The sequence below is a fragment of the Lynx rufus genome, unplaced genomic scaffold (genome assembly GCF_022079265.1).
Source record: "Lynx rufus isolate CCGP_SWC_20201006 ecotype Redwood Valley unplaced genomic scaffold, mLynRuf1.p SCAF_4, whole genome shotgun sequence".
Taxonomy (NCBI): Eukaryota; Metazoa; Chordata; class Mammalia; order Carnivora; family Felidae; genus Lynx; species Lynx rufus.
Window position 1 is genome coordinate 62,892,367 of NW_025814856.1, and position 10,746 is coordinate 62,903,112.

A 10,746-nucleotide genomic window follows, 5' to 3' on the forward strand; every position below is an offset into this window, starting at 1 on the left:
AGAGAGAAATACATCAGCCCCCACACCCGGAACCCCATCACCACAGACAGCCTCCCAGGGAGCCCCCAACGTCCCTCCCCCAGGGACCCCTGCAGAGCAGTGTGACAGGTGCATGACACAGGATCCTGTGCCCGAGGGACCCTGTGCCCAAGAGCCCCACCAGGTGAGGCAGCTCCCAGACACAAAGCACCCCATTCACAAGTCACTGGAGCCCAGGAGCTGCCCCTTGGGGCGTGTTTCCTGCTTCCCTCCCAGGTAGGGCTGGGCCAGCCAGGCCAGGCCAGGCTAGGGAGTCACCCCCCTGAGGCCAAGAGAGACCGATTCCAAACCCTGTGATTTTTGGGGGGGAGGGGGTTCCTACAGGCTCCCCACCAGCAGCGCCGGCATGTAGAACCTTCCTGGGCTGGTGCAGCACGATGAGGCCGTGCTGGGTTGTGTCCGACCGCTAGCGATCACTCCTCCCTCCAGGGGACACTCCACTAACTCTGCACCAGGCACAAATGAGCGCACAGGGATGGCCGTGTGCTCGCACGTTCGCATTTGTCCAGCAGCCACTCGTATAAAAAGATCCTGGTACACCTGGCCTATCCTCCTCGTCCGTCGCCATGTGCAGATGCTCACCTTTGTTCGGTTTCTAACGCTTATTCCGAAGTTATATCTCAGCTGACCTCCTTTTGTTGATTTTTCAGAGGATCCTTGTTAAAAAAAAAAAAAAATACCACTAACACAGTCTAGGAAAGTTGCATGTGTCCCAAACTGAAGTGATCTGTTATTTCCAAATTTGTTCTTCGTAAATGTGGGACTTTTTCTTTCCCCTTCCTAAGCTTTTCTCGAGGGGTTATACTGTTCCAGATCTTTCCAGCATTTGGAAGAGCTGAGTGGCACACTTAACATTCCTCTTTAATTATGAAGCTGGAATAAACATCAGCGCTCGCCAGACCCAATGGTCGACCAAGGGCCGCGCGCGTTTGGCGGGTGGGGTCCTGCTGGGTCCTGCCGTGGGCTCCTGGCCCGGCTGATGTGATGGATAAGCCCCAGGATCGGCCTCTGAAGGAAGGACGAGGCAGCAAGCTTTCCATTTTGGCAGCTTCTTTGTTTACACAAAAGGGAAGGTGGAGAGGCCTGGGTCCCCACAGGCCTCCCCAGTGTTTTGCAACTTCTCCGAAAAGCTACTAGTAAGCGAGGCCTCTGCTCCAGCTGGCTGCCGGTCCGGGTGCCGCATGAAGACCGCCCCGGGGTCACTGGCGGTGCTGCCTGTGGTCAGGCGGCAGGAGCCACCCTGAGGGCACCGAGGTGGCCCTCAGGCTGATCTTCAGGCACCAATCACACCTGGTTTCTCCTCTAGTTACACGCTGGGCACCTTCCTACCCCTGCAACGGGGCTTCCTATGCCCTGCAATGGGGCTCATCCCTTGTGCCTTAACGCCCCTCACTCCCAGTGGCTGGAGGACACTGGCATTATCTTAGGTCACCTCACTGGGGCTGGGCCACCCGGAGCCCAGCCCTCCTTCTGTTTGACGCCCGTTATGGACAGATTGTGCCCCCCCCCAAAATTTCACAGGGCAAAGCCCTAACCTCAATGTCCCCAGTGTGAGTGTGTTTGGATTGAGGGTCTCTGAAGGATAACTATGTTAAATGAGGCCACTGGGGTGGGCCCTCACACCGTGTGACTAGCATCCTCCTAAGAAGAGGACATCAGGACACAGGCACACACAGAGGGGATGTCCGTTCGGGGACACGGGGAGCAGGCAGCCATCTGCATGCCCAGCAGAGAGGCCTCAGGAGTGCCACCGGCCCTGTGACCCCTCCATCCAGGACTCCGACCCCTAGAACCACAAGAAGACCAACATCTGTTGCTTAAGCCCGTGCTGTGGCACCTGGTGACACAGCCATAGCTGTCTGGCACGTGACCATCCCTGTTCCCGGAGAGGCCCCTCCTTAGGGCAGAGGACACCAGCATCTCAAGTGAGGAGCAGGGGACTGACTCTGATAAGTGGTTCCTCCTCGGTGACCTGCGAGACAATCCAGCAGAAGCTGGTCTTTCTGGTGAGGCCACCACCAAGCAGAGAAGTGATGTCTTCATGCTCCCTGGGGTCCCTTCCAATGCCCGAGGCAACTGCCAGGACATGTCAGCTCCAGGCTGCAGGGGAAACGAAGGGATCTGGGGGAACAGGTAGACTGGTCTGGGTTCTTCCTCCTGGGCGCCCAGGACCCCTGTCCCTTCTGCTTCTCTTGGACGCTGGCCCCACTCTGTTCTGATTCCAGTAGAACGGCCTCAGGCCTGGCCCCTCACAACGCCCCTCTGGCCACGGACAGACCAGGAACAGGTGACCCTGTGTGAGTCAAGGAGGACCAGCGCAGAGAAAGGGAGGCCAGCGAGGGATGCCCAGCAGGAAGGACTGTGTGGTTCCCTCCTGCTCAGACCACGGCTTTGGAGCTGGGTGAGCCCCCAGATGCCTCTCCTTCCCTCTCCTTTCCTTCCGTCCAGCTGAGGTCAGGTTTCTGCCTGGGCCCCTGAAAGTGTGTGGAGCGGGGAGGGGGGCTTTTTTCCTGGCCTGCTTGCACAAGCAGATGCTGACCACTGGGTCACAGCCATGTGCCTCCTGGATGGGGTGTGGCCTCCGGGCCCTGGGACGGTGCCCCCACCATGTCACTTGCCCTGAACCAGGGGCAGACGTGCCAGGTGACCAGCCCGTGCAGGTGCTGTCAGAGGCATCCTCTTGTTGTTCTGGGGCTTTCTGGTGCCTCTTCCACGAGGACGGGACATCCCAGACCTGCGTAAAGAGGGCAGAGCTGGTGTGGAGCCGGGCCAGAGCCCCCGAACTGCGGTCACGGCTGACCTGAGGCCGCAGGACAGAGCCACAGGCCCCCACGGGAACGTGGGGCATGAATGTCACCTCTGTTGGCTTCTGTTGTGTCCACAACGGGCCGAGGGCCACCGTGTTGACCGGTGAACCCCGACCCCAAGCAGCCCTCCCGCCGCACAGAACAGGTACCTTGTGGCTGCTGGAAAGTCTCCTGTCCTGGCGTTCCCTTCTGGAAGAGTCACCTCCGGAGCCCACGGCCAGTCCACACTTCCCGAAACACGTGGTAAACGCAGAGTCGAAACTGGTCACACATTTTCCCTCATTGTGTCCAACCCGATGCTTTTATCACGACAGAAAGTTCCACCTTACTGAAATGTGGCCGTGTTCAGGAAAACGCGCGGAGTGGAGTGAGGAGAGGCAAGGGCGGGCTGCATGCGGAAGCCGTCGGGTAAGAAGACGGGGATCCGTCCCTTCCGTGGCTGGCTGGCAGACGACAGGATTTGGGAGAGCTGCCAGCAGCCGTACCCAGCAGGACTGGGCTCCGTAGTAGAAACGTGGCCTGGGGATAGTTGAGAATAGCCCACCCCAGCAAGGGACGGACACACCGGGCAGCTCTGACATGTGTCATTCACCCCAAGGCTCTCTCAGCGTCGCGGCTGTCCCTCTGCGCACAAGACCCCCCAGCTGTGGGGCTGTGGTTTATAGGAAGACAGATCTGGTCTCCAGGCGCGCTCCCGGCACAGCTCCCAAACCCCCGGGGTTTCCTAAGTGGAGGAGCAGAAAGGTGTCTTTAGTGCTAACGGGAGTTTGGAAAAGCACCTGAAGTGGGGGCTGGTTGCCACGGAGACCGCCCACGTGGTCACAGGGGCGGGGCTGTCAGCCCCACCCCCTGACCTCGGGAGGAGGGGCTACAGCGGGACCGCCCACGTGGTTTACAGTGGGGGAGCTGTAGGCTCCACGCCCCGACCTTGGGAGGAGGGCCTGCAGGTTGGATCCATCACCAATGGCCAATGATTTCATCAATCACGCTCCTGTAATGAAACCCCCATAAAACCCAACAGACAGGGTCCCTAGAGCCTCCGGGTTGGTGAGCACGTGGAGATGGGGGGACAGCGGGCTCCGGGGCGGCAGGGAGCTCTGCGCTCCCTCCCCATCCGCGCCCTGGGCAGCTCTCCCTTTCCTCTGTTCCCGACTTAATCCTTTCACAACAGACCAGGGATCTAGTGAGCGATCTGTCCCCCGGAGTCCTGTGAGCGGCTCCGGCCAGTTCGCCAAACCCAAGGAGGGGTCGTGGGAGCCTCTAGTCTGTAGCTGGTCGGTCAGAACCCAGGTGACACGTGGATTGGCGTCTGGAGGGAGGAGGGGCCGTGCTGGGGGCCCAGCCCCTTCCTCTTGATGGTCTGTCTGTAGCCCCGAGCCACCCCTAAAATCCCATCAAAATCCCTCCACGTAAATCTGGCTTCTCCACCAACTTCCTGATGCCCTCTTCCCAAAGCCTCTTAGGTGAAACCCCCGAGCCCACCCTGAGGAAGCCTGTGGTGTCCTGGGAGCCAGCTGGGGGCTCCTGAGTCTTTAGGCCAGGGAACGTGGTCAAGTGGGGGGGTGGGCGTGCCCCACCTGAACTTGCTGGTTAGAGCCCACCATTCAGGGCAGAGACAGCTGAGCTCAGGTGGGCACCAGCAGGGGCTGTGGCTCCAGAGGGGTGATGACCCAGCCCTTCTTCACCATGCAACCCCTGGGAGGTTGGGGTTTTTTTTTAATTTCTTTTTTAATGCTTATTTATTTTTGAGAGAGAGACGGAGAGAACACAAGTGGGTGAGGGGCAGAGAGAGAGAGAGGGAGACACAGAATCGGAAGCAGCTCCAGGCTCTGAGCTGTCAGCACAGAGCCCGACTTGGGGCTCAAACTCATGAACCTGAGCCAAAGTCAGACGCTTAACCGCCTGAGCCCCACCCCTCTAGGTTTCCTGGCACTTGCTTTCGCTCACTGCCCAAGGGTTTCTGTTCACCTCCATGTCTGTCCGAGTGTTCCCAGTCTCCCCACCACACACACATCCCAGTCAGCTTCTTGTCCAGAAGCACACGGCCACTTGTGCTGGGTCCGTCCCTCCCACCGAGCCACACAGCAGCCTCCTCTGGGTGCCCTGGTGCTTCCTGGGTGTGGGCCTCCCCGGAGACACCGAGGCCACCATCCCAGATGCTCTGAGCCCCAGAATGTTCCTCAGTGGCTGCGTGGAGACAGGTAGATGCTTCCTCCTGCACGTGACACTTGGTCACCTGGGCCCCAGGCTAGTGCTTCCCCCTGACCAGCTTTGCTATTGGCCGTGTCCTGCCCACCCCAAGAACCGCCACGCAGCTGGCGGGGGGGGGGGGCTTGCGTACCCATGGGGAGAGCTTGCCACATCTGTCTCCTTGCCCCTAAGCCCACGCCCAGCAGGTCACTAGGGCAGTCCTAGTGGCCCCTCCTAAGTGGCAGATGTGTGTGGACCCCGCTCTGGACTCCGCCTTGAGCTTGCGCCCCAGCAATTGCGAGCTGGCTCGTACCACACCCTAAATTAGCCTGGGCAGGCGGCCGGAGAGCTTGGCCAGGGTGGCAGGTGGGAGGTGGTGTCCAGGGAGGGGGGCCTCGGGGCTAAGCCCAGTGACAGGAAGACAGACCCCACCCCCGCCCTGGGGAAGATGAACCTGCCCGTGGTGCCAGTCACTTTGCAACTCTGCATGCTCGAGGGGACATGACCTCATGTCTCGAAATCGAATGTGACATGAACCAAGGCAGGCAAGAAGCCCATCGCTGTTACTGGGGATCCCTCCTCACGGGCCACACAGATTCCGGGGGACGTCGGGCAGGGCTGAGGGCCACTCAGCACCCCTCAGCATCCCCCGTGGCCTGTGCAGTGAGCTGGGCTGTCTGCCCTGCACCAAGCTACCTGGTCCCCCAACGTCATGCTTGCCCGGGCTGTGGAGCCTCTCTACCAAGCCTGGGGGAGCCCCCTCCCACGTGTCTGGGACAACGCAGCCCCACCCTCCAAGGATCCCGTACTGTGATAGACAAATCAGCGGAGAGAGCACATTCCGGCAAATCCTGCTTCCCATTCCACCGTCCAAAATGCCCGCAAACTCAGGAGCACAAATGTTTGGCTGCCCTACTGGAAGGGAAAGCGTCTGTATCATACGAAACACCTTTAACCGCTCAGGAAATGTTCCCCCGAACACGTTGTATCCCAGCACAACACCGCCAGAGGCCCTCCGGGACCTCCTCGCACGCAGCCGCACAGTGGAGCCGTCTGCCATCAGACCCAAGTCGTGCTCTGGAAAAGTGAGGTAAGGTAATTACTTATTCCAATCAACAGGAGCCATATTTACTGACCAGGCACCTTCCAGTGGCTCCGTCTCCCCCAGTACGGAAATCAGGAGTAAGTACCCCCTACTGACAGGTGGCGGTAGGGAGAGCTGACGGGCCTGGGAAAAGGCACTGATAGCGTGTGTAAGTCAGGGGGCGGCCGGAAAACCAAGCGGATCTCGGAACTTCAAGAGAGAAAACTTCATTCAAAGACCTGGTTAAAACAGGGCAAAATCCAAGAGGCAGCTATGCAGTAACCCGGAGATGAAGAAGATCCGGAATCTGCTGGCCACGAGGACAGGATGCCCCACGGGAGCCAGACGGCCGGCCCAGCCCAGCTTCGAGCCCCACCAGAGCCCTCCCTGGTGTGCATTCCACGTGTCCGCATACAGTCATACATCCAGAAACGACCTCTCTGGTCCCCAGCACCCGGGGGCAGGAGCAGAGAGACCTCAGACCATCAGGCAGCCCCAATGGAACAGCATGTTGGGTAAAAAGGCCTCAAAAGCCCTACTCAGGTCCTTCACTCTTGCTCTCCAGCCGGCAGAGTGGAAGTTCACTGAGAGTACCATCCGATCACTACGGGGAGCCCCAGGGATCCAGGGGAAACTTCCGGTCTGATTCAGCCCACGGGGCTCTGCAGATACAACCTCTCAGGGGCCAGGACAGAACAGCACCAAGCACACAGGGCGGGGGGACGGGGAAACGGGAGGCCCGCAGAATGGCCCGCCATGGGCCCTGGATAAATGCAACAGACCCTCACAAAGCCCTCAGCTGAAGGAGAAGGAGGCTCAAACCTGGGCATTTGCAGTCAGCCTGCTTCCACCCCATCCCCGGGGCTGCCCTGTGCCTGCCAATCGGATGGGGGCAAGGCTGGGGTTGCCTTGCGTCCTGGACACCCACAGCTGCCCTCAGCGGGGACCCAGGCTAGTTGCCAGCATCAGCAAGTAACAGTTTAGGGAGGCCTGGGTAATGCGGGCAAAGATTGTTTACTGTAAGTATGTCCCAAATTCTGCATGGGACATACTTACCCTACCCTAGTGCAATGTCACAGCGGCCTTCCTTCAGCAAGAGGATCCTCCTCTTTACGCAGGGGGATCTGAGGTCCAAAGTGTTGAGACCGCAACATGGAACTCAGGGATGGACATTCTGTTTTCCCTCCAGGTCTGCGTAGACACGCAGTGAGACCACATCTGGGTGGGGCTGGTTTCTGACATTCTCTTCAATGCTGCCCAAAACGGCTCTGTGAGCTCTGAGCTCTATAAAGAGCTCAGAGAGTCCCCAATCAGAATATAAACCTAAAACCGTAATTTAAAAAAAAGGTCGGGGGGAGGGGGGGCGCCTGGGTGGCTCAGTCAGTTGAGCGTCCAACCCTTGATTGCAGCTCAGGTCATGATCTCGTGGTTTGTGGGATGGAGCCCCAGGTCAGGCTCTGTGCTGAGCACTGAGCCTGCTTGGGATTCTCTCCCTCTCTCTCTGCCCCTCCCCTGCTCGTGCCCTCTCTCTCTCTCAAACTAAGTAAATATTTAAAATAAATTAAATAAAATTTAAAGAGGTGTAATTACAGTGCGAAAAACAAAATCAGAAACACCATGCCAGGACCCTGGTCATTCTTGGGTCCATGTTCCCTCCCTTCCTTATTACAGAAGACCAGGAGACCAGGAACCCACGTGGGTTTGCAAAACAAGACCACCTCTTCCTGGACAGTGCCTCCTTTACCAACACCATTTCAGACTCCAGGGACACAGGATTGAGCCACTGGTTCAAGGTGACGCAGCTGGGAAGCTGCTGAGGGAAGTCGAGGGGGGGGGTGGTTCCCAGGGCCCAGTGAGCACTGACCACACCCTGCTCTCCGTTGCTTTTCTCACCATACCCTTCATATGCTCCCTCTCTTTGCTCCTGCAGATGACTTCCCCAACTTACCCTCTTACCAAGCATCTGGGCTTATTTTGGTTCGAGCATCTCATTTAATCCACATAGAAACACAGACTTAGCACAAGCTCCAGGTCAGGAGACCGGTCCCGGGTGGCACAGTGAGAAAGCCCAGAACTGCAACCACATCCTTCCATATGTAAAATCTGTGGTCTTCCCACCAGATTACTCTGCCTCTCCAAAGACTCTGAAAACCCACTCATTCATGAGAGATTCTGTTTTTCAATGGGATGAAATAAGCACGAAATGAACACTGGCATTTTAGTACATTCACAGTGTTGAGTGATCAGCACCACCATCTAGTTTCAAAACTTTTGAAACCTTGTACCCAGTAAACAGCCACGTTCTGTTGTCCCCACCAACACCCCCCCCCCAGCCCCCTGGCAGCCACTGGTCTGCCATGACTCTAAATTTGCCTATTCTACACACTTTAAATATAAACAGAATCCCATATGTGATCCTTTGTGTCTGACTTCTTCTACTAACATATTTTTGAAGCTCACCCACACTGTAGTATGAATCAGTGCTCATTCCTTGCTGGGGCAAAATAAAGCCCACTGCACCAACAGATGTCTTATCCACACATCAGTTGATGGACACCAGAGTAGTTTCTACCTTTTGGATATTACCAGTGTTTCTGCAATGAACATCCATGCACACATTTTTGTTTAGATACCTGTTTACAATTCCTCACGGTATATACCCCAAAGGGGGGCACTTCTGGGTCACAAGGAAGTCTGGAATTGTAATGGCCATTCTGGGGAAGCTCTGATTTAGATAAATCCACCTTAAGAGGCGCCCTTAAAAGAGAGGACCCCAAACCTTTCAGAGACAATGGAATGCATTCTTCGGTAGGTTCTCAGAAGCTTCTAAAAGAACATCAAAACCTGCTCAGAAGGGATCCTTACAGCATAAATAAATCTTTAGCTAAAAAAAAAAAAATTGGCCACCTGGGGTAACAGGCCTGTGTGTCCACCAGCGTTTTAAGGCTCCCCTCTGTCCCCCAACACAGGGTCCCTGCAGGAGCCCCCACCCCACTGGAGCAGGCTCTGAGCAAGGAGACTTTCTGTACACTCCCCGCCCCCCCCCAGCCAGCACCCTGGCCAGCACAGCCCAGGAAGCACCTGCGCCCGCGACCCCCGCTAGGTCCTCTTCCCTGGGCCCCGCCCCCTCTCCTTCCCCGTCTCCGTCCTCCGTGTGGACCCAGGCCTTCTCTTCAGGGCTTCCCAAAAACCCCAAACCCCCAACCTCCGTCCTCCCGGAGGAACCCCGACCCCGACCCCTCCTCCCCGCAGACTCCGCCCCCTCTCCTTCCTCCAAGCTGACCTCCGCCCTCTCCTCAGTCTGCGCCGAGGACCCCCGATCCCGCCCCCCCCCCCGCTCCTCCCCGGTCCTCCACGCGCACCCCCGCCCCATCCCCGTCCTCGGAACAGACCCCCCCACACCCGCTCCCACCTCCATCCTCCGCGCGGACTCCAATTCCCAACTTCCGTCCACCCCACGACCCAGGCCCCAGAGCGGAACCCCTACCCCCATCCTTCTCCCATCCTGCTCCCGGACTCCACCCCTCCAACCTCCACTCTCCTCCAGGACCCCCGCCCCCACCTGCCTGCAGACTCCGCCCCCTCTCCTTCCTGCGCGTGGACCTCCCCCCCTTCCCTCGTCCCGACTTCTGACCTCCCTGCGGAACCCCCCTAACCCCCTTCCGCGCCCACTCCATTCCCCCCAACCTCCATTCTCCTCGAGGACTCCTGACCGCTCCCCTTCCTCTGCTTGGACCCCCGCCCCCTCCCCAGTCCTCCCAGGGGACCGCGCCCCCGGCCTCCTCCCCTCCCGCCTCTCGCGTGTCGGGGAAGGAGCGCGCGCGCCGCCTGCCGGCCGCGCCGGCACCCTGCGCTCCCCGCGCATCAAGGGGCTTATTTACAGTTTTCCTTAAGGTAAAGGATTCTAGCAGCGTTATGGCCATTTCTGAAAATCCAAAATAATTAAAAACGAAGGGAAAACTCTGACCGCTGTGGCACAACTACAGGTAGCCATCGTGTATTTTCCTCCACGTTCTCCTGCGCTGCACATGTGGTCCCAGGGGAGGACTGGCCGGCCTGGGAGGGCAGCCCAGAGCCCAGGACAGGAGCCAGGTGCAGCCGCGGGGTCCCCCCGCCACCCCGGGAGCCAGGGGCAGTTTGCACCCACCCACCCAGGTCCGCAAAGGCCATGCCCACTGCATTTTCTCTAAGTCGAGGTTGAAGTGCCCTGGTCGTCTTAAGATACAGGCTCTGTGAGGCACTCATATCACACCCGCCCACGGGAAGGTCCTGGGGTCGCAGGTGTCCCTCCCAGCCGGGTCCCTGACGGCCACCGAGGAGCAGGGAGGCCCCTGAAGCTCTGTGCTCTGCTGCTCCTGGCCTACCGCTGTCACTAACCTGCCGGGGCTCAAGGGTGATTTAGAAAGACCCGACACACATGCACACGCAAGCATGCACACGCATGTACACACATGCACACGCATGTGCTCACGTGCACAAACATGCACATATATACATGCACGTGCACACAGTAACACTCATGCACACACACTTGCACGCAAACACATACACTCTATAAAGCAGACCCACCAATCCAGACTCCCTGGTGCGCAGGGGAGCTGGGGGCAAGAAACATGGGCAGGAGGT